Here is a 26460-nt window from a genome sequence, read left to right as displayed (position 1 = left end):
AAGAAACAAATGTATCATTATTGCCCCAAGATGATGCCCCCAACTTCTCCCCTGGTTGTCTCCAGTTCATTCTCCCAGACCCACCAGGATGTCCTGGTCTCCAGCCCCTTCCCCCAGAACAGCTTACTCCCCACTCACTGCTCTCTGAGCCCCACAATGGTGCAGACTACATTGCCCCGTTTTGGATGGATATGTGGGCTTGGCCATGAACTTCTCCAGGGTGGGCCCTCCGTGCTGGCCTCTGACCTCCCTGCAGGCTTCACTCCAAGCCCTGGTCCATGGGCATCAATTAGTGTTGATGGAATTTACATTGTTCAGAGTCCTTCAAAATAGAAGAAGAGAGGATCCTTCATGTCCACCTTTCCCTCCCCACCTGGAACCCCCTGTGAGTTCCAAGGGTCTTCTGACTACCCCTCCCACCCCCATGTGCCTCCAAGGGTGCATTGCCAAGTCCACTGAGCACCTACTATGTGCCAGACACTGTTCTGGGCACTGGGATTGGCCCACAGTGACATGCCCAGTAAATGGCAAAGACAAGGATTGACCCCAGCCTTCAGATGCCATATCTGATACTGACCCCAGATCCTCAGACCCCAGACCCATCAGTGATTAAATTCATGGTTTTGTTAGAGTCCCCGCAGCACTCACAGTTAATTTCTCCAATGTGGTTATTCTAAAGTCTACAGCAATTTACTTCACAGCTGCCCTTCACTGTTCTTGGTTCTTCCTTGACCGAATAAACCCTTAAGGTAACAAGCAGAAGAAATGAGGGACTATAGGTCAGATCTCATCTGAACCTATAAAGCCAAGATGGGGATTATTATATTACTTCATGGGCTAAGTAAAAAAATTATGCATTTTAAACTATAATTATAAGACATCTTTCATGATAAATATATAATGGCTTATGAATGGTTTCCTTCAAATAATGTCCCTGTTTCCAAAGAGAAAGAACTTTAATTCACAAGTTTGCTTGTCTGACTTTTTAATGTACACACCCTGCCAATTAACATCTGCAGAAAGCAAGGATTTTTCCGTTAGTAAAGTCCCTGGCCCCATGGAATGTGCATTCTGTTAGGGAAAATTAGAAAAAGACAGGTGCTCAGGAAAAAAATAAAGCTGGGAAGGGGGATGGGGTAGGTTTCTGAGGGGGAGAGGATGAGACTTGAAGGAGATGAGGGAGGGAGCCACTGACAAAGTATCCCAGGCACAGGGGACCAGAGGTGCAAAGGCCCTGAGGCAGAACAGAATTTTTGACAGTCCTGAGGTACAGGACTAGGCAAATGGAACTGGTGGGAGGGAGTCATGTAGGGCCTTGTAAGCCAACATAAGTACTTTGGTTTCTACTCCAAGAGAAGTGGTGAGCCATTGGAGGGTTTGGAACAGAAGATGACATGTTCTACCAGGATGAGTCTGGCCACTGTGTTAGGAACAGACCAAAGTTCTAGCTGCACTCACTTGAATTCTCTTGAAGCCTCTTGAAACATTGTTGTTATTGCTATTAAGTATTATTCATATTAATAACAGTTGTGGAACTTGGAACTTGTGGAACTGTCCAAGACTGAGCTCTGAATAACCATTTTATCTGGGCCCAGAGGGACAGGGAGGTGGCACAAAGCTGGAAACCGAGTTTTGGGATTATTCACCATCTTCAAGGTCAGCCAGCATTCAAAGTCACCATAGCAACAGCCCCGACGCTTCCTGACACTGAGGTCCACAGCCCTCCTTGCTGCTAACAGTCACTGGAGGGCCCTGCTTTGGGCCTAGTGTATCCCTTTGTTTCTTCTGTCAGACAAATTTGGAAAATACTGCTTTAATACAAAATGTTCCCATTTTATGGCATCGTAAATATGTCTAATTATCTCCAATTGTACTATGAAATTCTCAAAAACATCTTCACAAAATGAATTCAACTGTGCCTGACTATAACTTATAAATGCATTCCAAATAGGACTTTTAGTAGTAGGCAAATTGGGGACAAAGTCAATGTCCTAAAAATTCAAACTAAAGCTTTAGAAAAAAGGGGGGGGTCACTGCTTATAGCAGTTCATGCTAACCCCGAATTGTTTTCCCAAGGGCCTGTCTGTCATCTGTGAACTTAGAACTACTTTCTAGGATCTGAGCAAAGCAAGTCTGATTGCCTTAACTTTTTGATGCGCTGGTTGGTTAAGACTAAATTGGGATTTCCCACAGAGTGCAATGAACTAAATTACCACCAGGTGGCAGCAGACATCCAGTAAAAGTCAATCCCTTTTTAAACTGTAAAGTCCTCAGACTTGCAGATAGGAACCAAAGAGCTGAGATCTATGGCATTGGGAGGGGGAGTACTTAGAATTCTGGGTAACCATAGCTAAATTATGTTGCTGATTTTTAAAAAACGTATCCAGCTTTCAACGTACCTATGATCCCCTGACCCCCAACCCCTTCCCCCGGGGACTTACTAGATAAATGAACCAGTTCTCAACTGGGGATTATTTTGCGCCCCAGGAGACGTTTGGCAATATCTGAAAATATTTTTGGTTGTCACACTAGGGGAGTGCTACTGGCATAGGGTAGGTGGCGACCAGGGACGCTGCTAAATACCCTGCAATGCACAGGACGGCTCCCACAACGAAGAGTTATCTGACCCGAAATGTCAGTACCGAGCTTGAGACACCTTGGATTACACAATAAAGTCCTGCTTCTGATGAAGTGAGACTGGGCTCCCTGGGTCTCTACTTTTCTGTAGCCTGGCCCCCTGTCCAGGGAGGAATCACTCAGTGATGCTGCAGCACTGAATTGTGTGAGGACACCGGAAAATAGATCCTATCGCTGCCTGACTGTCTGATCTTCTTGGATCTTTGTCTTTCATTATTTTGGAAAATTCTCAGCTATCTTCTTTTCAAATATCTTTTCTATCCATTTTTTTCTCTCTTCTCCTTCTGGGATTCCAGGTACACATACATTGGACATGAGATATTGTCACACATCTCTTGGATCCTCTGTACTGTTGTGTTTTTTTCTCCATTAATTTTTCTTCTTATTTAACTTGGGTAATTTATATGGCCCTCTCTTAAAGTTCACTCATTCTCCCCTCAACTGCCTCAAATCTACTGAGGAACCCATTGGAGTTATTCTTTTTTTTTTTTTTTTGGACAGTCCTATTTTTATTTTTATTTATTTATTTTTAAAAATTTTATTATAGTTGATTTACAATGTTGTGTGAATTTCTGCTGTACAGCAAAATGACTCAGTTATACATATATATACTCTTTTTCATATTCCTTTCCATTATGGTTTGTCACAGGATATTGAATATAGTTCCCTGTGCTATACAGTAAGACCTTGTTGTTTATCCATCCTATATATAATAGTTTGCATCTGTTAATCCCAAACTCCCAATCCATCCCTCCCCCGCTGCCCCTCCCCCTTGGCAACCACAAATCTGTTCCCGTTGGAGGTATTCTTCATATCTTACTATTCTTTTTAATTTCTAATATTTCCATTTGCTTCTTTCTTAGAGCTTCTGTCTCTCTCCAGAAATTACCCATCTGTTCTTGTAAGTTTTTCATAGAGTTACTTAGATTCCTACTTTTGTAGTTCTAACGCCTGGGTTATCTCTGAATCTGGTACTACTGACTGCTTTGCCCTTTTAGTGTGTTTTTTCCTCCTTTTTTTGTGTGTGTTTATAATTTTAGATGAAATGCTTGACACCCTGTGTAGGGGGGAAGAAACTGAAGTAAATAGTGTTTATGACTGGGGATGGACCTGCCTCTTCTACTAGACTGGGGCGTGTGTGTGTATGTGTGTGTTTGTGTGTGCGTGTGACTGTGTGTTGGGGGACTTGAGGCAATTTAGTCAGGAGTTGAGCAGAGCTTGGGTTTTATTGTTGCTATGGTTCTCTTAAGTGCACCACCGGCTTCAAATTCTTTTTGTACTACGTCGTGCTGAGGGGAAAGGCTTGCTGAAAGGTTTCACTCAGTGTTGCTGTTTTGCCCTCAGTTTTGGGCCTGCCCTGTGCACCTGCCCCTCAGGGAGTCTCTCTCCACACGTTCTTCCTCCCCCAGTGGTGGATTTCTGCTGCTCAGTACTTGCTGCTTGATAACTTGGTGGTGGAATCCAGGGGCGGGTTCTTGTGTCCTGGTCCAGCCGCAATCGTAGGCAGGCCCCCTGTCCCTTGGTCATGGACACGGGGTTTTCTCAGTGATTCTCCCCTCCCCTGCAGTAAAAGACCTTTAATGATTGGGACCCAGGATAGTTTCCTGTCCCTTTCCCAGCAGTAGAGGGTTTTTAAATTTTCCTTTCCCTCAGCTTCAATAGGTCTTCCTCAGGGCCCAAAGGGGAATGGGTTTGCTGCCTTTTCCCAGTGGTTAAGGGATTTTGTTTCTTAGGGGGAGAAGTGTCTGGGCAGGGCTTCGAGCCTGCACCCTCTGGTCTTACTACCTGTTCCCAATGTTTCTCACGGGTCCCTGATAGAGGTCCATGGAGAAGGGCCTGTAATGAGGCCCTGTACTCTCCTGTGGGTCCATGACTCCTGACGATTTCATACTCTCATACTCACCTGTATTTGGCCTTTAGCCTTTGATTCGAATTTTTAGAGTAATTGTACTCACACATATGGTGACTCCATCTTCCACTTGTCGCCAGACGGTAAGCCAGTGTTCACTTCCCATCTCTCCTCCAAAGTGCCCGTCTTCCCCGAGATGTCAGGGTAATTGTTTGCCTTGCAACCTCTTTGAATGAGTCAGAGAAAGTCATGATTTTGAGGATAATCCTTTTTTTTCTTTGTATTAAGGTGGGAGTGGCATTCCTTCGAGCTTTCTATATCCCAGGAGCCAGATGTCACCCCAGGGATTCTGAAAGAGTCAGTTTTCAGGTGACACTTCAGGGACTCACTTCAAGGTGGTCACTGCTTGGACCTGATGTGGTCCAGGCTGCAGAAAGGGTTCAGAGGAATTGTTGGAAGAGACGGCCTCAGGAAGGGGCCTGGGAGGATACTGTGTAAGTTGAAGAAAGAATTGTAGACCTGTGGGAGGGTCAGTAAGGGCCACACAACAGTGCCACAGTGTCACCATGGCAAGTTCCCCTCTTTCCCACTCCAGGTACATCCTCGGTCTGTGCCCCCTCCATGTCTACAGGCGGCTCCACATGGAGGAGAGGGACACTGCACTCTGGTTCCTTCACATCCACTTACTGCAGCTGTTGACGGCCAGAGACATAGAGCAGATGCAGTGTCCCCCTCAGCCCCTCCCAGGGCCCAGCCTACTGGACTCTTCCTGTCCAGAGGCCAAGCCAGAGCTGCCCGAGACACCTTTCTGCCAGTGGTGCCCTCTCTCATCCTTCTCTCACTAATGAGGATGACTTAATTCCAGCCCAAGACAAAGACACTGACTTGGTCTCCAAAAGAACATTTCCAAAATTGAGGCCACAGAAACAGAAATTCCCCCTCCCTGACCTCTGCTATTCCCATCAGATAATTCCCCAGCCTCCACAATAAGATGCCTCTTTGGCCCACAAACACCTTCTACAGAATACCCCTGTCTGGGGTCCCACAAGCCCCCAAGGCCAGCTGAGCCTCCCGTTCACAGCTCAGCATGTTTTAACTGGGGTGGCTGCTTTGTCGCCTCCTTGGGCAGGAGCTCGTTCCAGGAAGCCACTTCCTTGTCTTTCAGCTTCTCGGCTGCCTGGGTGGTGACGCCAATCTGAAGGTACCCTTCTTTCTGGTCATATACTGGCCAATGGGGAAGCCCCTCCCCGTTGGGATTCCTGGGAACAGAATCACATAGAAATTCCCCAAAGCTACTGTGTGGTCCCAACAACCCTCAGAGATTGTCAGGGACCCCCTGGCTTCATGTCTGCCAAAGGCTCATATGCCTCCAGAGACAGGAGGCTGACCATCTCCTGGGCAGCCTGTCCACTGAGGGAGCTCTCACATCAGAGGTCACAGGGCGGGGAGTTTGACCATCACACATTGGAAGCTCCTCCCACCCAGCAGACACGCCCTGCCCCTTCCCAACCCTGCTCCGTCTTTGCCACCAGCTCACCCGTTCCGAGCAAAGTTGGCCCAAAATTTCATCACCATCTTGCTGAGATCGGTCTCCTCTTCTGAGGCACCATCTGTGGGGAGGAGACAAAGCCATTGCTACTCAAAGTGTGGTTCAGGGGCAGCAGCAGCCCTTGAGAACTTGTTAGAAATTCAGAAACGGAGCCCTTACTCCAGACCTACTGAGTCAAACCTGCATTTTAAGAAGATCTTGGGTAATTCAAGTGCACTTTAGGCTTGACAGTTACTGACCTAGGTCGGGCTCAGTGAAGGGCTGTAGTCAATCCATGAACTGGCTGCCTTGGTCTTCTGTGCCCACCCTCCTGCCCCTGCAGCCTCAGGGTCACAGGGCCACACCCCAGGGTTTCTGCTACAGTAACCCCACCTCCCAGGATGCTCTCCTTTGGGTCTTTTTTCAATTTCCTTCACCCACACACATTTTCACAGAATCTGAAAAATAACCAAACTGCAAGGTCTCCAAAGAGTCACCCAACCAGGAAATGCCCAGAGGCACTGCCATGAACAGCCCTGGGTTGTGTCACACACAAGTTGTCGGTAACTGCTGAGGGTTAAGACATTGAAGACATCTGTGAAAAGTTTTTCTTTAAAATATTATACTCTTAAATGTATTAAAATATTAAAAGATATGAGTTTTAGATAGATAGATAGATAGATGGTTGGAGAGACAGACACATATTAGTCCTGATTCAAGGTTAAGAGCAATTCTAACCTTACTCTCATGTACATTCTGATATGCTCTTGTGAGTGCGAAGTGAGTGGTGGCATTCTAGCCCTGAGCAGGGCCCTGCAGGTGACCCACCTCCTGTCTTACTGATGCCCAGGTCTGGATTCTTAGAGTGACCATGGATGAGGGCACAAGGATACACATTCTCCATCATGCACATTAGAGCAAGAGAAAGATTGAGACTCTTTGTCCTTCAACCCTGTTATGGTGAATTCAGGAAACTAAGACCTGGAGAGAAGGAGGAACTTGCCCAAGGCCACCAAACCAAGACCTGAGCACAGATCCCCTAACTCCAAGTCTGTAGCCACCAAAGGGCCATCACCTTTCAAAAATGGAGCCCCGAAGACTGAGAAGAGCTCATCCCCGTGGTCCCCTATCACCGTCTTGGGTTTCATCTCTGATGAGAAGCTTGGGCGATACTGGAACTCATACATGTAAGTGGGGCCTCCGGCATCTGGAAGACATGGATTATGCACAGTTCACTTCAGCAGACGCACACCTGGATGGTATCAAGGGCTCCAGAGGTGGGTGGGAGGGGCGCTGTGAGCAATCAGGAAATTGGGGGCACATCTTGTCCTGAGTGAACAACAACAATATTAACAGCAGCTGCCTATTGTGAGAACCAACTGTGTGCCAGACCCTGTGTGTTCCTGCAGGAAGCCCCTGGTTATCAGCATAATAGAGAAAAAGATTTTTGGAAAAATTTCGTGACTTGATTAAGGGTGCATAGTTGGGGGAGGTGGAATAGGATTTGAGCCAGGTATTTATTGAATGAATAAGTGAAGATTGAATGAATGAATGTTGAAACCTTGGGTAGAGCCATTCAAAATAACTATAGGGGCACTAGGTCAACTCACATAAGCCCCTTCTGATGCATTCATGCACAAGGACGTCTATATGCACACACTTTACACTACTGTATTTCATTGCTAACAGGTTAGTCTTCATTCCCTTGGAGAATACCTGCAGCCTGACAGGTGTCTTCTATCATGCCCCTTTTTGAGCGTTTCTGGTGTTTTTCACACGTATTCCAAAAAGAGTGAAGTAAATCCAAGTTGCTGGTCTGAAAGGGCAGATATTTAAATACAAGCCTATGCAGAAAGGGGAGAGTCTATTCCCTGTGTCTCAGGAAACCACAATTCAGCATTTCCTTTTTCTCTGTCATCTCACAGGTCTTGCTTCCTGCTTGGCCCAGGGAGTGTTAAGGTGGTGGCAGAAGGAAGAAGGGGCCGAGGAAGGGTAAAGTTCCTCCCTCCTCCTCTCCCCTGCCCCTACTCTCACCACCCCCTCTCTAAGCCCCAAGAAGATGTCAGTTTTCCTGCTGATGCTTCATCAGAGTTGCCCATCTTGCTCCTTCAGGGCTAACTCACGGGCCACTCGCCTGGGGAGCTCTGTGCTTTGCATTGATCATTAGGCCCAGAGCGAGTGACTCTACCGGGGAAGGGTCAGGCCCCAAGTCAGACTGGCGGGGAAATATCACACTTTTTCCCTTCCTGGGGACAGAATCACATTTGGAAAATGCAGAAAAAAGGAATAAGAACAAAAAGATCACATCTAATCCCACCGCCCAGAGAAACCTCTGTTAATATTTTAGCACTTATCCGACTTATGTATATAAAATTAGGATACTATTGTATATGTTATTTCATATGACTATAATAATTGCTTCATATCATTAAATATTTGCCCACAAAGTAGCTTAACAATATATGCCATCCCCACAGGAGGATGTAGAATAATCTATTTAATTGCCTCCCTCACCCCCCATCATTGCACTTTGGTTTAGCAAGAGGTGTTTTTTGGAAGAAGCAATCCTTTTGTGGTCCCATAATCCACTTATTAAACAGTTGCTTCAAGGTCAGGCAGAAATTGCTGTACGGAGGGGTTTTATTCTTGGCTCTGCCACTCAGAAGTTTTAGAATGGAACTCACAACCCAACCAGAGAGGAAAGACCTTTTGTGAATGAGAGAACTTAATTATGGCAGCATGCTGCCCAAAATATATTCTCCTTGTTTCTTTTATTTTAAAAGAACTTTCTGCCTTAAACCTCTGAGATTTATTAAATTCCTACAACTACAACACAAGTCTTCACAAGAAAGTAGGCACAGAATTGAATAATAACATTTAGGAACAATAAGAAAAGCAGAGGGAAGGAAAGCTACCAATCAAAAATACGCAAATTAAAAGTGTGATGTTCTTTTTTTTTTTGGTTAGGAGGGGCTTATGAAATTAGCAGCATTATTTTTATTTTTTATTTTTTTAATTAATTAATTAACTAATTTATTTTTGGTTGCATTGTGTCTTTGTTGCTACGTGTGGGCTTTCTTTAGTTGTGGCGAGTGGGGGCTACTCTTCGTTGTGGTGCACGGGCTTCTCATTGCGGTGGCTTCTCCTGTTGCGGAGCATGGGCTCTAGTTGCAAGGGCCTCAGTAGTTGTGGCATGTGGGCTCAGGAGTTGTGGCTTGCAGATTCTAGAGCACCGGCTCAGTAGTTGTGGGGCATGGGCTTAGTTGCTCCGCAGCAGGTGGGATCTTCCCAGACCAGGGCTCGAACCCATGTCCCCTGCATTACCAGGCAGATTCTTAACCACTGTGCCACGGGGGAAGTCCCTATTTTTATTTTTTAATCTGAGTATCTCAACTGAGAGAATTAAGAAATCCACACTCTTAGAAAAGGGAACCCCCCTGCACTGTTGGTGGGAATGTAAACTGATACAGCCACTATGGAGAACAGTATGCAGGTTCCTTAAAAAACCAAAGATAGAATTACCATATGATCCAGCAATCCCACTACTGGGCATACACCCAGAGAAAACCACAATTCAAAAAGACACATGCACCCGAATGTTCATTGCAGCACTATTTACAATAGCCAGTTCATGGAAGCAACCTAAATGCCCATCGACAGACAAATAGATAAAGAAGATGTGGTACATATATACAATGGAATATTACTCAGCCATAAAAAGGAACAAAATTGGGTCATTTGTTGAGATGTGGATGCATCTAGAGACTGTCATACAGAGTGAAGTAAGTCAGAAAGAGAAAAACAAATATCGGATATTAATGCATATATGTGGAACCTAGAAAAATGGTACAGATGAACCGGTTTGCAGGGCAGAAATTGAGACACAGATGTAGAGAACAAACGTATGGACACCAAGGGGGGAAAGCTCTTGGGGGGGGGGTGGTGGTGGTGGTGGTGTGCTGAATTGGGAGATTGGGATTGACATGTATACACTGATGTGTATAAAATTGATGACTAATAAGAACCTGCTGTATAAAAATAAATTTTAAAAAAGACTAAAAATAGAACTACCATATCACCCAGCTATTCCACTACTGGGCACATACCCTGAGAAAACCATAATTCAAAAAGAGTCATGTACCACAGTGCTCATTGCAGCACTATTTACAATAGCCAGGACATGGAAGCAATCTAAATGTCCATCGACAGATGAATGGATAAAGAAGATGTGGCACATATATACAATGGAATATTACTCAGCCATAAAAAGGAATGAAATTGAGTTATTTGTAATGAGGTGGACAGACGTAGAGTCTGTCCTACAGAGTGAAGTAAGTCAGAAAGAGAAAAACAAATACCGTATGCTAATGCACATATATGGAATCTAAGAAAAAACGGTACTGATGAACCTAGTGGCAGGGCAGAAATAAAGAGGCAGACGTAGAGAACGGACTTGAGGACATGGCGGGGGCATGGGAAGGGGAAGCTGGGACGAAGTGAGAGAGTAGCATTGACATATATACACAACCAAATGTAAAATGGATGGCTAGTGGGAAGCTGCTGCGTAGCACAGGGAGATCAGCTCGATGCTTTGTGACGACCTAGAGGGGTGGGGTAGGGAGGGTGGGAGGGAGGTTCAAGAGGGAGGGGGTATGGGGATATATGTATACATATAGCTGATTCACTTTGTTATACAGCAGAAACTAACACAACATTGTAAAGCAATTATACTCCAATAAAGATAAAATAAATAAATTAATAAAAAAGAAATCCACACTCTTATACACTGAAAAGCAATTTCACAATATGTATCAAGAAATTTAAAATGCCCCTACAGCCCAGCCTAGTAATTAAATCTCTAATAACCAATCCTAAGAAAATCATCAGAGATTTGGTTAAAGATTTATGCACATGAGGCTGAGCATAACGTTTTTGTAGCATCAAAGTATGGGCACCCTGCCTAAATATCCACTAGGACAGGAAGACTAAAGTAAATTTTAATGCATTATTCCGTGAAATAATGGATGTTTTTTTATGAGTTTTTGTTGACATTGAGGAAATGCTTACAATACATGATTCTGTGAACAAAAACAGAAGATAAGGGTTTCCCTGGTGGCACAGTGGTTAAGAATCTGCCTGCTAATGCAGGGAACATGGGTTCGAGCCCTGGTCCGGGAAGATCCCACATGCTGCAGAGTAAGTAGGCCCAGGCGCCACAACTACTGAGCCTGCGCTCTAAAGTCTGCGCTCTAGAGCCCGTGAGCCACAACTGCTGAAGCCTGTGCACCTAGAGCCCGTGCTCCTCAACAAGAGAAGCCACTGCAATGAGAAGCCCGCACACTGCAACGAAGAGCAGCTTCCGCTTGCCACAACTAGACAAAGCCCACGCGCAGCAACGAAGACCCCACACAGCCAAAAATAAATAAATAAATAAATTTATTAAAAAAACAAAAAAAACCCATAAGATAAAATTAATATTTAAATTATATGTAAGATATGGAAAGATTAATAGAAGAAAATATGTCAAAAATTTATAGCAGATTCTTCTAGGTGGAGGAATTATGAGTGATATCTAGTTTCTTCTTTATGTGTTTCCATATTTTCAAAATGTTCTACAACTGTAAGATGTTAATTTTATATTCAGAAAAGTTCTTTTCTATAAAAAAAAGAGTAAGACAAGTACAAAAATTTAAAAAGGAAAGAATAATGTTGATAAAATCTGGGAAGTCCAGGCAAAAAAGATCCTGAATGCAGTCATGAGATTCAGATAAAATACAAGTCCAGGATGGCTGGGTCAACAGACAGTGAGGAAGAGGAAACCACATGTATCTAGACACAAGGCCAAGTTTGTGAAAGAACAGATTTGACCCCAGGCAGCCCCTGGCTGAAGAGTTTCATCAGGACCCTCTGGAGGAGGGAGTGGTAACCAGCACCTGTACATGACTGTCCTGAATTTTGGGGGCATGGTAGGTGAGCTGTAGCTACTTTTTATTATGCTTTTAAAGTCCCCAATTCTAAAGCCCTTCTCGCACAGTTAGAGAGAGTGGTCTGGATCAGAGAACCATTTCCTGCCTTGCAGACTAGGTGAAGGATAGCTCCTAGAAAAGGAAGGGTCCAGTGAGGACCTCAACAAGGTGCCCCAAAGGGACACCTCCTGTTCGGGTGAGCTCATCCATCCCTGACCTCACATCCCCCCCGACCCAGTCTTGGGATATGTTGAAAGGTCCTGTGATAGACCCAGCACACACTGGAATGGAACAAGGCCAGCTGCAGACATCAACATTCTCCAGACCACCTGCCCTACACCTCCTCCTGCTAACTCCTTTCAGCTTTCTTGGTTCCAGACAACACTCCTGGTCTTACTCTTGGCCTCACTCTACCCCCAGCTGCACTGGTTAACAAACTAGTTTGCAACTAGCTCTGACCTTGGAAACCTTCCAAGACCTATCTTCCAAGATTTCCCCTCTAGCCCCACAGACCACCGCAATTCAGGTGAGGAGCCCTGTGGCAGATGCTGTCGGTGCTTCCCCATATCCTCTGCTTCCGGGCATGTCTTTTGTTAGCAATTTTATGAACCTAGTTTTTCCTTAGAGTTCTGAAAATTCTTACCCAGTTTTGTATTATGATCTGAAAGTTATCAGGAATCTGTATTCTAGAGTACCTGTCAGAATCCTTTCTATGAATTTCTCTGAAGGTGAAACACTTTTGTAGGAACGCTTTTGCAAAAGCATCAGAGTAAAACAATAACTATATGTAAATAACAAAAGACTTAAAATAGCCATGGTTAAAGATCTGATTAGAGTTCATTACAATGCAATTGATATGGAAATTTGGTTATTTCTGTGACACACACAACATTTTAAGATAATAACTGGAATTACAAGTGATAACATACTAGGACATCTCAGATTTTAGGAATTTCATGCAATTTCTGGAACACATAATACATACCAACATAAATGCAACATTAAAAAGCTTAGTATTACTTCTTTTCTGACAATGCGTCCCATGTAACTTAATATAGTAAATAAACCTAATTAGTTTAACATCTTTCTTTTTTTAAAGGAGAGAGAATAAATTTTTTAAGGTGTTCCAGGAACCCTCCAAAAAATCCCAAAGTTAGTTTGAGGTCAAAAGATTTCATTTAGAATTTGATTTTGGGGAAGTTTGTCAAAAATAACAAAAGGTTTAAAAACACTAAGTCAAACAGGATCAAAGGTCACTGTGAAACAATACTTAGTTATCTACTTAACCAAAGTGATGATTAAAGACTTCTCAGGCAAATATAGAAGGTGATATACTCTGAGCAAAACTTAGCTCTTTTACTACTGAGAGGACTAGTTTTACCTAAGTAATCAAAGACAACATAGAAACGTAGGTAGATTATTTTAACAAGTCTCAAGGTCTTTGTTTTCTAGGCAGATTATTTTAAAAGGTAAGGAAAAACCTTTCACAATCTCTTATGAAGAACAGACCAATAGTCCAATAAGACTGTCCTTTTAACAGTGAGAAAACCAAATTTTAATTTTGTACCAGCTTACTTTTGATATTAAAACTCATTCAACTTATTTAAAAATTTTAAAATACATTTAATACATTTTTTAGGAACATAAATTTTCATAGTAAATTTCTCAATGTGGCACAAGTTATATTTACTAACAACCCCAATAAACTTAAACTAGCTTTTATTTACTTAAGATTATTTTAGATCATATGAACTTGAGAAATATTTGGGCTAGTTTCTATTATATTTCTGAGAGTTTGACTTATACAAGCACTTAAGTTTTCTTAAACCAATTAAATAGAGCTCTTTTTACAAATTAACTTTGGAAATGCCATCTAGAGGTAGAAAATACACACACATCTACAACAAGCATATTTACACACATAAACATACAGACAGATGCAAAGAGACTTTATAGTTTCATTTTAAAATTTAAGTCAGGCCAGCACAGTAAGAGGCAGCTGTACCTTCTCTATGCTCACCCTGCTTTCACAGTTTCATTTAGCAAGCCTGCTTTTGTCCAGGCCAGACCAATACTGTTATCAGAGAGAGTTAAGCAACCAGCATCTATAAAACACAAGACAATCCCAGAAAAGCGCATGAGTTCTTGGCTAAGGGCATAGGTTATAGCTGAAATGAAGCTTCTGGAGACCAAAATTCTATAAAGGATGCTCATTTTCACTCATTCTAGCCACTATGGCAGGCCAGTAAGGGGAAGCCCTGTGTTAGGGATGGGGACTTTGTGACAGCATTAGAGTTAGCCCTTAGACAAGATTGCCTCTATGAAATTTGACTTTGTCTGGGATTCTTCCCTTACTTTTATCTGGGAAAGAATCATGGGTCATAGGAGCACCCTAATAAAGAGCACCCCTAATTCTATCCACATGGGACAATCCAGGTGGTCCTCCTAAGCAGAAAACAAGGCTGTTCCTAATCACTTACTGCACCACATATACACTCAAACACACAAATTCACACACCTGTCAAGGAATAACCATCCAGCCTTTTGCCCTGGCCATCTGGCCTTTCTAACCTAGGAACACAGCCCTAGTTCTTAGCCTATGAAGACTGTAGGATGCTGTCTTAGCAAAATATAAAGAGAAGGGATGAATTGTTCTCCTAATCTCACTGTTCAATCACATACCCAATTGTGACACCCATAATTTCAAAAACAGAGGCAGCCCCTTCCAGATCTTGCTGTGAATGGCTGCAGTCTGGATGCCCATTCCTGGCTCATAAGGACTCTGCAGAAGTGGGTGAGGCTGAAGCCTACCAAACCTGAAGCCAAACCTCAGTTTCACTTAATGTGTATAATCTTTTGGCATCACATGAGCTATAAGTAATACCGCTCTTAGGTTTCAGTGGCAGTTGATTGGGATTATCACTTTTCCTTTGGGGAACTCCCTAAGGTTTCCCATATGAAACTAAATGATCTGGAAAGTAAAATCCTAGGAACTAACCCTAACTCCTAAGCAGTTGGGCAGGTCTTAGGAGAGAAGACACCTGTGGGGCCTCTAAGTTAGATACCCCCAAACCTTTCCATCTCCATCAATTTACTCAAAAGATATATGGACAGCATACACTAAAAGAAGCACTGAACAAATATGAGCTTGTGTCCTACTAGGCCCATTACTGGGCTTTGTCTATGATGGAGAACACTGCACTGGGAGACCAGAACTCTGGGAACCCCACTGGCTGACATACGGGCATCTGTTCTGGAAAGGGAGTGGTGAGAGGCAGGGGTGGCTATGGGTGAGGTGATCTCTCATGCACCACCTACCCTGGATCAACATTCTGTGAATCTAGAATTATATGGCATTTTCCAATGCAGCCTAGACATATGCAGTGTTTCTGGAACCTCAGTTATTCTCATAATAACATCATGTTTTTTTGCCATATCAGTATACCATCTGTACTACTATTACCAGTTTTCTTTAGATTAATTCTTTTTATTTTAACAAACTTATTCAAAAAAATTTTTACACCATTTCCATAAAGGGAAGACCTGTATAACTTACTATGTACCAATAGTAAGCATGGAAAATGTGTCATTGTATTTTAAAAAATTAAAATAATGGTAAAAATAAAAAGTGAATAAGTATATAGGTAATAACACCTCTAATTGATTTACAAAAGTGTATACCTGAAAATAAATACTCAATGGGAAAAGTGGACCATTGATGGTCAGTTAGTAATATAAGGGCAGGGACAAACTTGTCCACCATATGACCACCTGTTAGGTGACCAGGCATTGGCTTCATCAAGGGTCATCATTACTGTAGCCATTTCCTTGAGCTTCAGGGACCTTCTTCCTTTTGATACTTAAATCACTGGGCAGAAATCACATTATGTTCACACCTCTCAAGGGCTTTGATGCTCTGTTGTAATTGTGTTGCTAGACACCCTGGGGTCAGTCAAGTCCTAGGACTGACTGAGGCAGAGTACCTGTGGAAATTTTGGCCTGGGGATGGTTCCCAGTGGGGAGAGAGTCACTCACCATGGGCACAAGTGGTCACCCTACATGGTACAAACAACTGGTGGTCATGCCGTCTCCATCGGGCAATCATGTGGGACTGCCTAGTTTAGCTCCTGTTGAGTGAGAATGTATTGCGAGAGGGGAGTAAATTATGGTCACAAATAGGCTCAGAATTTAGTGGCTTATTTCTTGTTATATAAAGAACTTGGGTGTGGTTCAGGTCAACAAGGTGGCTGTCCTCCATTCAGGGATCAAACCAGGGGGTCAGCAGACATTTACTACATTTACATTTAAAGGACCAGGTAGTAAATATTTTAGGTTTGCAGGTTATATGGTCTCCATGGAACTACTCATCTCTACTGTTGTAGCAAAAGCAGCATAGACAATACCTAGGCAAATGGGCGTGACTGTGTTTCAGTAAAACTTTACTTTAAAAACAGGTGGTGGGAAGGACAGGAATAAAGACGCAGACATTGAGAATGGACTTGAGGACACGGGGGGGGGGGGGGGAAGGGTAATCTGGGATGAAGTGAGAAAGTGGCATGGACTTGTATATACTACCAAATGTAAAATAGATAGCTAGTGGGAAGCAACCGCATAGCACAGGGAGATCAGCTCAGTGCTTTGTGACCACCTAGAGGAGTGGGATAGGGAGAGTGGGAAGGAGATGCAAGAGGGAGGAGATATAGGGATATATGTGTATGTATAGCTGATTCACTTTGTTATAAAGCAGAAACTAACACACCATTGTAAAGCGGTTATACTCCAATAAAGATGTTAAAAAAACAAAACAGGTGGTGGACCAGATTTGGCCCATGGGCCATAGTTTGCTGACCCCTGATCTAGACAATGGTGGCTTTGCCATCTTTAATTCATGGCTTCTAATGTTGTAGTTGGTGTTAAATCTCGTCCAGCTGGAGTGGGGAGGAGCAGGAAGGAGTGAATATTGGGGAAAATTGGGCCAGGCCTGGACGTGACAGTCCTCACTTCCACTCAGGTTCTACTGGAAAGAACTTAGGCACATGGTCAGTCTAATTGCAAGGAAGGCTGGGAAACGTGGTCTGGTTGTGCACCAAACAAAGTAGGATGGATTTTAATGGACGGTTAGCCACAATTCCTGCCACAATTAATAGCCATTAAATCATGGATTTGATATTAGAGATTTTTTTCCTAATTCATAGCAAAATAAACATGTAACCATTATATAAACCCTTTAAAGTTTGTTTGCACACCATCTAAAATGACCTTGCATAACTCTGGGAGTAAGTACTACACTTTGGTAAACACTGAGTTTTTCTGTTTCTTTGATTTAAATTACAGTAGCCTGGTTGTAAATCCAGTCCCTACTTGCTAGGACTACTCTATAAAGCTTTCCTTCAGCCTTTTAAGAGTCAAAAAGGAAAAAGGGTGAATCAGAAAGACATGTAAAAATTTAGACCTAGAAAAGTTAAGATTGAATTATATTCTGGAAGAAGTTCAAATTATTATTATAGATTTTTTATAGACATCTGGGCAAATACAGTGACCTCCAACTACAGAAGTGTTTTGTGTGTTTTTTTTATCCTGGAATTGTCAAAATATATACATATATATAAATGCCCCAAACTTTCCATGACTTCTGATCATACTGGGCATTAAGAGGTGAACAGAATTTGGAGGACAGAGAAGAAAGGACATTAGCAGCAGTGCAAGGTGGATTTGAAGGCTTCCTGGGGAGGTCAGCAGGGGCTGAAAGGTGAATAAAGGACAGAGGGCACGAGTGCCAAGCTAAGGAGAACTGGGTTTCACCCTGGACAGACAATGGGGAGCCATTGCAATGGTAATGACAAGATAACAAGGGTGTTTCCAAAAGTAGAATCTGGCAGAAGCAGGTAAGCCACTGGAGAGGCCAAGAGGGTTACTCTGAAAAGGAACCTCCCAAACACTCACTGGGAGGGTGGAGGGTGAGCTCTCTTTTCCAAAGACAGATAAGTTCTCTGCAGGTGAAAGCTTGGCCTTTGGGGCTCCCACAGGCCTCAGCAAGAATAATGACATAAGCGTTTCCAAAACACTAGATGGCAAAAAGTTTTGCCAAATCCCAGGACCTATTGATGTGAGCTCTCAGTTCTCACTCTGAAAGGTCACAGGAGCCACAGGGAAGTTGTAACCAACTGAGATCCCCTGAATCATTGTCTGTTCTGTGCCTACTTGTCCTTCTATAGAAGCAGGTTGGGAGCACATTGAGGGGTGGCCACAAGTGTGTATGTGGGAGGCTGAGTCAGTCCACGGTTCCCCCAACCCATCACCCAGGTTTCAAGTACCCTTCAAGCTACACACATAAAAAATGTCGTTTCAATATACAATAAGCATGAACATCAAGACGTGCAACTTAAAACCAGATACTCAAACTGTACCTGTCAAGTTGGCAAGGAATCATCTCACTACTATTTTAATGGTTGTGCCCAGTATTGACAAGAGTGTAGAAAAACAGGAACTTTCACCACTGACGTGGGAGATAAATTAGTACAGCCTTTCTTGAGGCAATTTGGCAAAATCTATCCAAATACTTAAAAAGGGTATCTTCATTGCCCTAGCTATTTTCTATTGAGGAATAATTCTGAATGAGCCCTAAGATGTCTGTATCAGACTGATTGTTCACCTCAATGATACTGATAGTAGTAAAAAGTATGAAATAACCTATGACCAACGATAGTAAATGGTTAAATAGTTTACTAAGTATTTCTACTATGGGATGCTATGTAGCAGTCAAAAGTGTAGAAACATACATAATATTGTTTTTAAGTGTTCATTAAAAAAAAGCAGTGTGGCACTGGCTATTAAAGAAGGAGGATAAAAACCTGAATTTATTTTCACTCCCTCCCCCAGTTTTTCTAAAAGGACAGTAAAATAAAGTCTGTAAAGGCACAAGCCCATGTGTCCAAAGTGGAAGAGGAGACGATGGCAACAGCACTTTGGAAGCTGAAAGATGACAGAACAATGACCACTGCTTTTAGGGCAGAGAGAGTGAAAGTCAATGCATGGGGAGGAGGGAGGCCCCGAAAGATGGATGCAGAATGGAAACAGTAGACAACACTCTGGATTAGAGGTGCCAGGTAGCTGTGAAAGTGGGGGATGCAGATACCCCCAGCTTATGCACATCAAGAGTGCAGCTCTCCCCTCCAAGATCCACCCCGGCTAAAGTTCCCCACATGTACTCTGCTTCTGCCAGTCCCAGAATTGGATTGAATCTGGGGAATCCAATCACCTGATCACAACAGAGCACCAGAAGGACTGTGGCAGCATCAACATAATGTGATTTCTGTCCAGAGATTTGAGTGTCAAAAGGAAAAGTTTCCTGAAGTTCAAGGAAGCGGCTGTAGTAACAGTGATGAAGGCAACGCCTGGTCACCTACCTAGTGGTCATGATGATGGACAAGGTTGTCCCATCCTTATGTTACTAGCTGACCATCAGTGGTCAGCTTTTCCCACTGAGTAACTTATTTTCAGGAAAACCATTTTGTAAGAGAGTGGCCAAGATGGCGGAGTAGGAAGACCCTGAGCTCACCTCCTCCAACAGGCACACCAAATAGAGCGACTATCAATGAGAATGATCTGCAGACTAGCAGAAAAGGTCTTCCACAGCTAAGATACAGAGAAGGAAACACAATATGAGAGGATGGACAGAGAAGACCCACACCCCCTGGGTAGGTGACCCACAAATGGGAGGATAGTCACAATTGAAGAGGTTCTCCCCAAGGAGCGAGGAGTCTGAACCCTGTATCAGGCCCCCCCAACCTGGGGAATCTGCATGAGGAAGACCAGCCCCCAGAATCTCTGGCTTTGAAGGCCAGCATATAGGAGAGCTGGAGGGCTGTGGGAAAGGGTGCACATAAAATATCACATACTCCTAGACCCAGCACAGAGGCAGTAACTTGAAAGGAGCCTGGATCTGACCCACTAGCTAATCTTGGAGAGCCTCCTGAAGAGGCAGGAGGCAACAGGGATTCCCCCTAGAGAAAAAGATTACAGCGTAAGCCATTTATGGGAGCTTGTTCTACCACAAGGACACTGGTGCTGGCAAGTGCCACTTTGGAGTCCTAACTCTAGTCTATTAGCACTGAATCTTAACTGTCCCCTAGCTAGTTGGCACAAGTCCCAGGACCCCCTAGGCTGAGCAGCCAGCCACTCTGGGACATAGCCCTGCCCATCAACAGGCCGAGGACCCAGCCCCGCCCACCAACAGGACAGCACCAGCCATAAAACCACCCAGCCTCAGCAGCCAGCCACACTGGCACATGGCCCTGCCACCAATGGGCTGGGACCAGCCCTGGGACGGCTCTGCCCCCAGGACCCACTGGCAGCCACCAGGGCCAGGGACCAGCCCCACCTACCGGTGGACTCACAGTAGTCGGCCCTGCCAAAATAGAAGGACCCATGCAGCCCCCATAGGTGGCACCACTAGAGCCTATAATTTTGGTGACCAGAGGGGAGTCTGCTGCTGGGCCCCATAGGACAACCCCTACATGAGGCCACTTCTCCAAGATTGGGAAATGTAACTGACCTATCTAATACACAAAAATAAAAACTGAGTTAGGCAAAATGAGGCAATGGAAAAATATGTCACAATGAAGGAACAAGATAAAACCCTGGAAGAAGAACTAAGCAAAGTGGAGATAAGCAATCTACTCAATAAAGAGTTCAGGGTAATGAATATAAAGATGCTCAACAAACTCAGGAGAGGAATGGATGAACACAGTGAGAAGTATAACAAAGAGTTAGAAAATATAAAGAAAAGTAGAACTGAAGAATATAATAACTGAAATTAAAAACACGCTAGAAGGAATCAGCAGTAAAGTAGGTGATACAGAGGAACAAATCAGTGAACTGCAGGACAGAGTAGTGGGGCTCATTGAAGCGCAACGGGAAAAAAATTTTTTTTTAAATTACAACAGTTTAAAAGACCTCTGGGGCAGCATCAAGTATACTAACATTTGCAATACAGGGGTCCCAGAAGGAGAAGAGAGAGAGAAAGGGACAGAAAACTTATTTGAAGAAATGATAGCTGAAAACTTTCCTAACATGGGAAAGGAAACAGACATCCAGGTCTAGGAAGTACAGAGTGTCCCAAACAAGATCAAACCAAAGAGGTCCACACCAAGACACACTGTAATTAAAACTGCAAAAGTTAATGATAGAGACTATTAAAAGCACCAAGGATAAAGCAACTAGTTATGTACAAGGAAATTCCCATAAGTCTATCAGCTGACTTTTCAGCAGAAACTCTGCATGCCAGAAGGGAGTGGCATGATATATTTAACGTCATGAAAGGAAGAACCTACAGTCAAGAATACTCTACATGGTAAGGCTATCATTCAGGTTTGAAGGCAAGACAAAGAGTTTTATAGATAAGCAAAAGCTAAAACAGTTCAGCACCAGAAAACTGGCTTTACACTAAATGCTAAAGGGACTTCTCTAAGAAGAAATGAAAAGACCACAGCTAGAGATATGAAAATTACAGAAGAAAACATCTCACTGGTAAAGGTAAATATATACTCACAGTAGTAGATCAGCTCCTCCACAACAAAGGGCCAGATCGAGATGGGTAGGAGAGGCAGAGTTGCAGTCTTCCCCAAACCCCATCCCCAGTGTGGTGACCCACAAGCAGGAGGGATCTCACAAATGCACTGCTTATCCCTGAGGAGTGAGGGGTTTGTGCCCCACATCAGGCATGCTAACCCTTGGGACCTGCACTGGAGAGACAGCCCCCAGGATGCCTGGTTTTGAAAACCAACAGGGCTTATGTTCAGGAAAACCACAGGCCTATAGGGAATGGAGATTTCTTTCTTTAAGAGCTTGTACACAGACTCATTTGCCCTGGGACCAAGCACAGAAGCAGCAGTTTGAAAAATGCCTAGACCATATGTGAAGAAGATTTATTTGTTAATCCTAAAGCATCTGCTGGAGGGGCAGGAACCTATTAGGACATTCTCTGGGGACACCGGCACTGTTGGGCACCCTTTCTGCTTCTCCTTCTACCTTGCTAGCATCGGCTTGGCAGACACCTTTTTTGCACTCTCCCTCTGACCTGTTAGCAACAGGGGGCATGTCTGGCATCTGAGACTCTCCCTTGGCCCCAGTCAAAGCTGGCCAAGCAAGTACCTCAGCCCTACCACTTCTGCAGCCCCAGCAAAGCCAGTTGGGTGAGTGCCCTGCACCTGTGCTATTCCCACAGTCTCACCAAACCTGAGCGGGCAAATACACTGCCCCTGCATTACTCCTGTGGCCCCACCAAAGCCAGCAGACACATGCAGCCCATAACGGGGATACCCACCGAGTGGTTCACTCTGGTGGCAAGGGGTATTATATTTCTGGGTCCCAGGGATCCGAAAAAATCAGAAAGTTCTTGACACCCTCAAAAACTGGGACCTAGCAAGAAAAAATCAGGCTGCTTAGACAATCACAAATGATTAAGAGATGACCAAGAGCTAGGTCAAGGTTAAATGATAAGTCTTGATCTCCTACTCAAGTCTGCTCCTTCAAGACTGTTTTGCCTAATACATGGAAACAAACACAGAGAGCCAAACAAAATGAGGAGACAGAAGAATATTTTCCAAATGAAAGAATAAGATAAAACCCCAGAAAAAACCTTAATGAAACAGAGATGGGTAATTTACCTGATAAAAATGTAAAAGTAATGGTCATGAAGATGCTCACCAAACTTGGGAGAGGATGGATGAACACAGCAGAACTTCAACAAAGAATAAATATGAGAAAGTACCACACAAATCACAGAGCTGCAGAATACAAAAACTGAACTGAAAAATACACTGGAGGGGTTCAACAGCAGAATAGAAGAAGCATTGAAAAGAATCAGTGATCTGGAAGACAGGGCAGTGGAACTCAACAAAACAGAGCAGCAAAGAGAAAAAAAGAACTTTAAAAAGTGAAGATAACTTAAGGAACCTATAGGACAACATCATGCAGAATAACATTCACATTATAGGGGTGAAGAGTAAAAGAGACTCACTTCAGATCTAAAGATGCACACAGACTGAAAGTGAGGAGATGGGCAATCTCTGTATTTTTTGGTTTCCCAGCACATGGAGATCAGCTCAGTGATTTGTGACCGCCTGGAGGGGTGGGATAGGGAGAGTGGGAGGGAGGGAGATGCAAGAGGGAAGAGATATGGGGACATACGTGTATGTATAACTGATTCACTTTGTTATAAAGCAGAAACTAACACACCATTGTAAAGCAATTATACTCCAATAAGGATGTTAAAAAAAAAGTTATATTTACATCCTACAACAGTCTATTAAGTCTTCAATAGCATTATGTCTAGAAAACCAATGTACATACCTTAATTTAAAAATGCTTTATTGCTAAAAAACACTAACAATCACCTGAGCCTTCAGCAAGTCATAATCTTTTTGCTGGTGGAGCGTCTTGCCTCGATGTTGATGGCTGCTGACTGATCAGGGTGGTGGTTGCTGAACACTGGATTGACTGCAGCAATTTTTAAAGATAAGACAACAATGCAGTCTGTGCACTGATTGATTGAATGATTTTTCTGTAGCATGAATGATTTCTCTGTAGCATGCAATGCTGTTTGATGGCATTTTACCCACAGTATGACTTCTTTCAAAATTGGAGTCAATTCTCCCAGACCCTGCTGCTGCTTTACCAATTAAATTTATGTACAATAGTATCATAAATCCTTGTTGTCATTTTAACAATCTTCACAACATCTTTACCAGGAGTAGAGTCTATCTCAAGAAGTCACTCTTTTGCTCATCCATAAGAAGCAACTCCTCATCCGTTAAAGTTCTATCATGAGATGGCAGCAATTCAGTCACATCTTGAGTCTTCACTTCTAATTCTAGCTCTCTTGCTATTTCCATCACATCTGCAGTTACTTCCTCCAGTGAAGTCTTGAGCCCTTCAAAGTCATCCATGAGGGTTGGAATCAACTTCTTCTAAACTCTTGTTAGTGTTGATATTTTGACCTCTTCCCATGAATCGTGATTGTTCTTAATGGCATCTAGAATGATGAATCCTTTCCAGAAGGTTTTCAATGTGCTTTGTCCAGATCCATCAGAGGAATCACTATCTGTGGCGGCTATAGCCTTATGAAATGTATTTCTTAAATAACAAGACCTGAAAGTTGAAATTAGTCCTTGATCCATGGGCTGCAGAATGGATGTTGTGTTAGCAGCATGAAAACAATAACAATTTTGTACATCTCCATCAGAGCTCTTGGGTGACCAGGTGCACTGTCAATGAGCAGCAATGTTTTGAAAGGAATCTTTTTTTCCTGAGCAATAGGTCTGAACAATGGGCTTAAAATATTCAGCAAACCATGTTGCAAACAAATGTGTTGTCATCCAGGCTTTGTTGTTCCATTTATAGAGCACAGACAGAGGAGATTTAGAATAATCCTTCAGGGCCCTAGGATTTTCAGAATGGTAAATGAGCATTGACTTCAGCTGAAAGTCACCAGCTGCTTTAGCCCCTAACAAGAGAGTCAGCCTGTCCTTTGAAGCTTTGAAGCCAGACATTGACTTCTCCTCTCTAACTATGAAAATATTAGAATGGCATCTTCTTCCAATATAAGGCTGTTTAACCTACATTGAAAATCTGTTGTTTAGTGTAGCCACCTTCACTAATGATTTTAGCTAGATAATCTGGATGATTTGCTGCAGTTTCTACTTTGGCACTTGCTGTATCACCTTGTACTTCTATGTTATGGTGACAGCTTCTTTCCTTAAACCTCATGAACCAAGCTCAGCTAGCTTCAAACTTTTCTCCTGCAGCTTCCTCACCTCTCTCAGCTGTCACAGAATTAAAGGAAGTCAGGGCCTTGCTCTAGATTAGATTTTGGCTTAAGAGAATGTTGTGACTGGTTTGATCTTCTATCTGACCACTAAAACTTTCTCCATATCAGCAATAAGGCTGTTTTGCTTTCTTATCATTAGTGTGTTCATTGGAGCAGCACTTTTAATTTCCTTCAAGAACCTTCCCTTTGCATTCACAATGAGGCTAACAGTTTGGCACAAGAGGCCTAGCTTTCAGTCTGTCTCAGCTTTCAACATGCCTTCCTTAGTAAGCTTACTCATTTCTAGCTTTTGATTTGAAATAAGGGACGTGCAACTCTTTCTTTCTCTCGAATATTGAGAGGCCATTGTAGGCTTTTTTTTTTTTAATTTTATTTATTATTTATTTATTATGTTTATTTTTGGCTGTGTTGGGTCTTCGTTTCTGTGTGAGGGCTTTCTCCAGTTGCGGCGAGTGGGGGCCACTCTTCATCACGGTGCGCGGGCCTGTCACTATTGCGGCCTCTCTTGTTGCGGAGCAGAGGCTCCAGATGCTCAGGCTCAGTAGTTGTGGCTCACGGGCCCAGTTGCTCCGCGGCATGTGGGATCTTCCCAGACCAGGGCTCGAACCCGTGTCCCTTGCATTGGCAGGCAGATTCTCAACCACTGCGCCACCAGGGAAGCCCCATTGTAGGCTTTTTAACTGGCCAAATTTCAATATAGTTTTGTCTTGGGGAATAGGGAGGCCTGAGGAGAGGGAGAGACAGAGGGGAATGGTCCATCGACGGAGTAGTCAGAACACACAAAACATTTATTAAGTTCGCCATCTTATATGAGCATGGCTCCTGGCGCCGCAAAACAATTACAATAGATCAAAGATCACTCATCACAGATCACCATAACACATATAGTAATGAAGAATGTTTGAAATATTGTGAGAATTACCAAAATGTGACATAGAGACACAAAGTGAGCAAATTCTTTCGGAAAAATAGCACCAATAGATTTGCTCCACACAGGGTTGCCACAAACTTTTAATTTGTAAAAAATGCAGTATCTGTAAAGCATAATAAAGTCAAGTGAAATAAAATGAGGTATGCCTATAAAGGAGCCCAGATAGACAGATAGATAGATAGATAGATAGATAGATAGATAGATAGATAGATAGATAGATAGATAGATAGATATAGATGATAGATAGTGGGTGAATGGATGGATGGGTAGATAAATTCACCTCTTATCAATCATCCCACTCTAAACAAAGAAATCTGTTTCCTACAGGTCAAGGTATAAAAGCTGTTCCCTAAGCCTCAAAGTTGTGCTCTAGCAACTGTGACAATACCAGCCATGCTGCTCACTGGGCTGGCCCTCTCCCCGCCCTGCACATTTATGGTCAAGCTTCCACACACCTTTGCTGGCCTTTATCCCCCCATCCATTCTTTAGGTCCCAATTTGAGACCCAACCCATCCATGGAGCACAGCAACCTCTTTGCCCAGGAATTCCCTTGTATTTGGACATAATCAAGTGACAGGTTTTTCTCTCCCCACTCCTCCCTTCCCAGGGAATAAAATGAGGTGCACACATACAAACTTTTAGCAGAGCAGAAGGGCTATGGTGGGCTGGGTCAGTCTCAGCTGTGGGAAGGGGGTTCATCTTGTAGATTTGTTACCTGG

The 26460-nt window shown here is 43.3% G+C and overlaps 1 pseudogene; it reads right to left on the bottom strand.

Moving 5' to 3' along the window:
• Nucleotides 1–5561: 5561 nt before the first annotated feature.
• On the bottom strand, nt 5562–25155 carry LOC118884612 (annotated as a pseudogene).
• Nucleotides 25156–26460: the final 1305 nt, after the last annotated feature.

Source organism: Balaenoptera musculus, chromosome 19 (assembly GCF_009873245.2).
Source record: "Balaenoptera musculus isolate JJ_BM4_2016_0621 chromosome 19, mBalMus1.pri.v3, whole genome shotgun sequence".
In the NCBI taxonomy this organism is placed as follows: Eukaryota; Metazoa; Chordata; class Mammalia; order Artiodactyla; family Balaenopteridae; genus Balaenoptera; species Balaenoptera musculus.
This window is presented reverse-complemented; position numbering and strand designations above follow the sequence as displayed.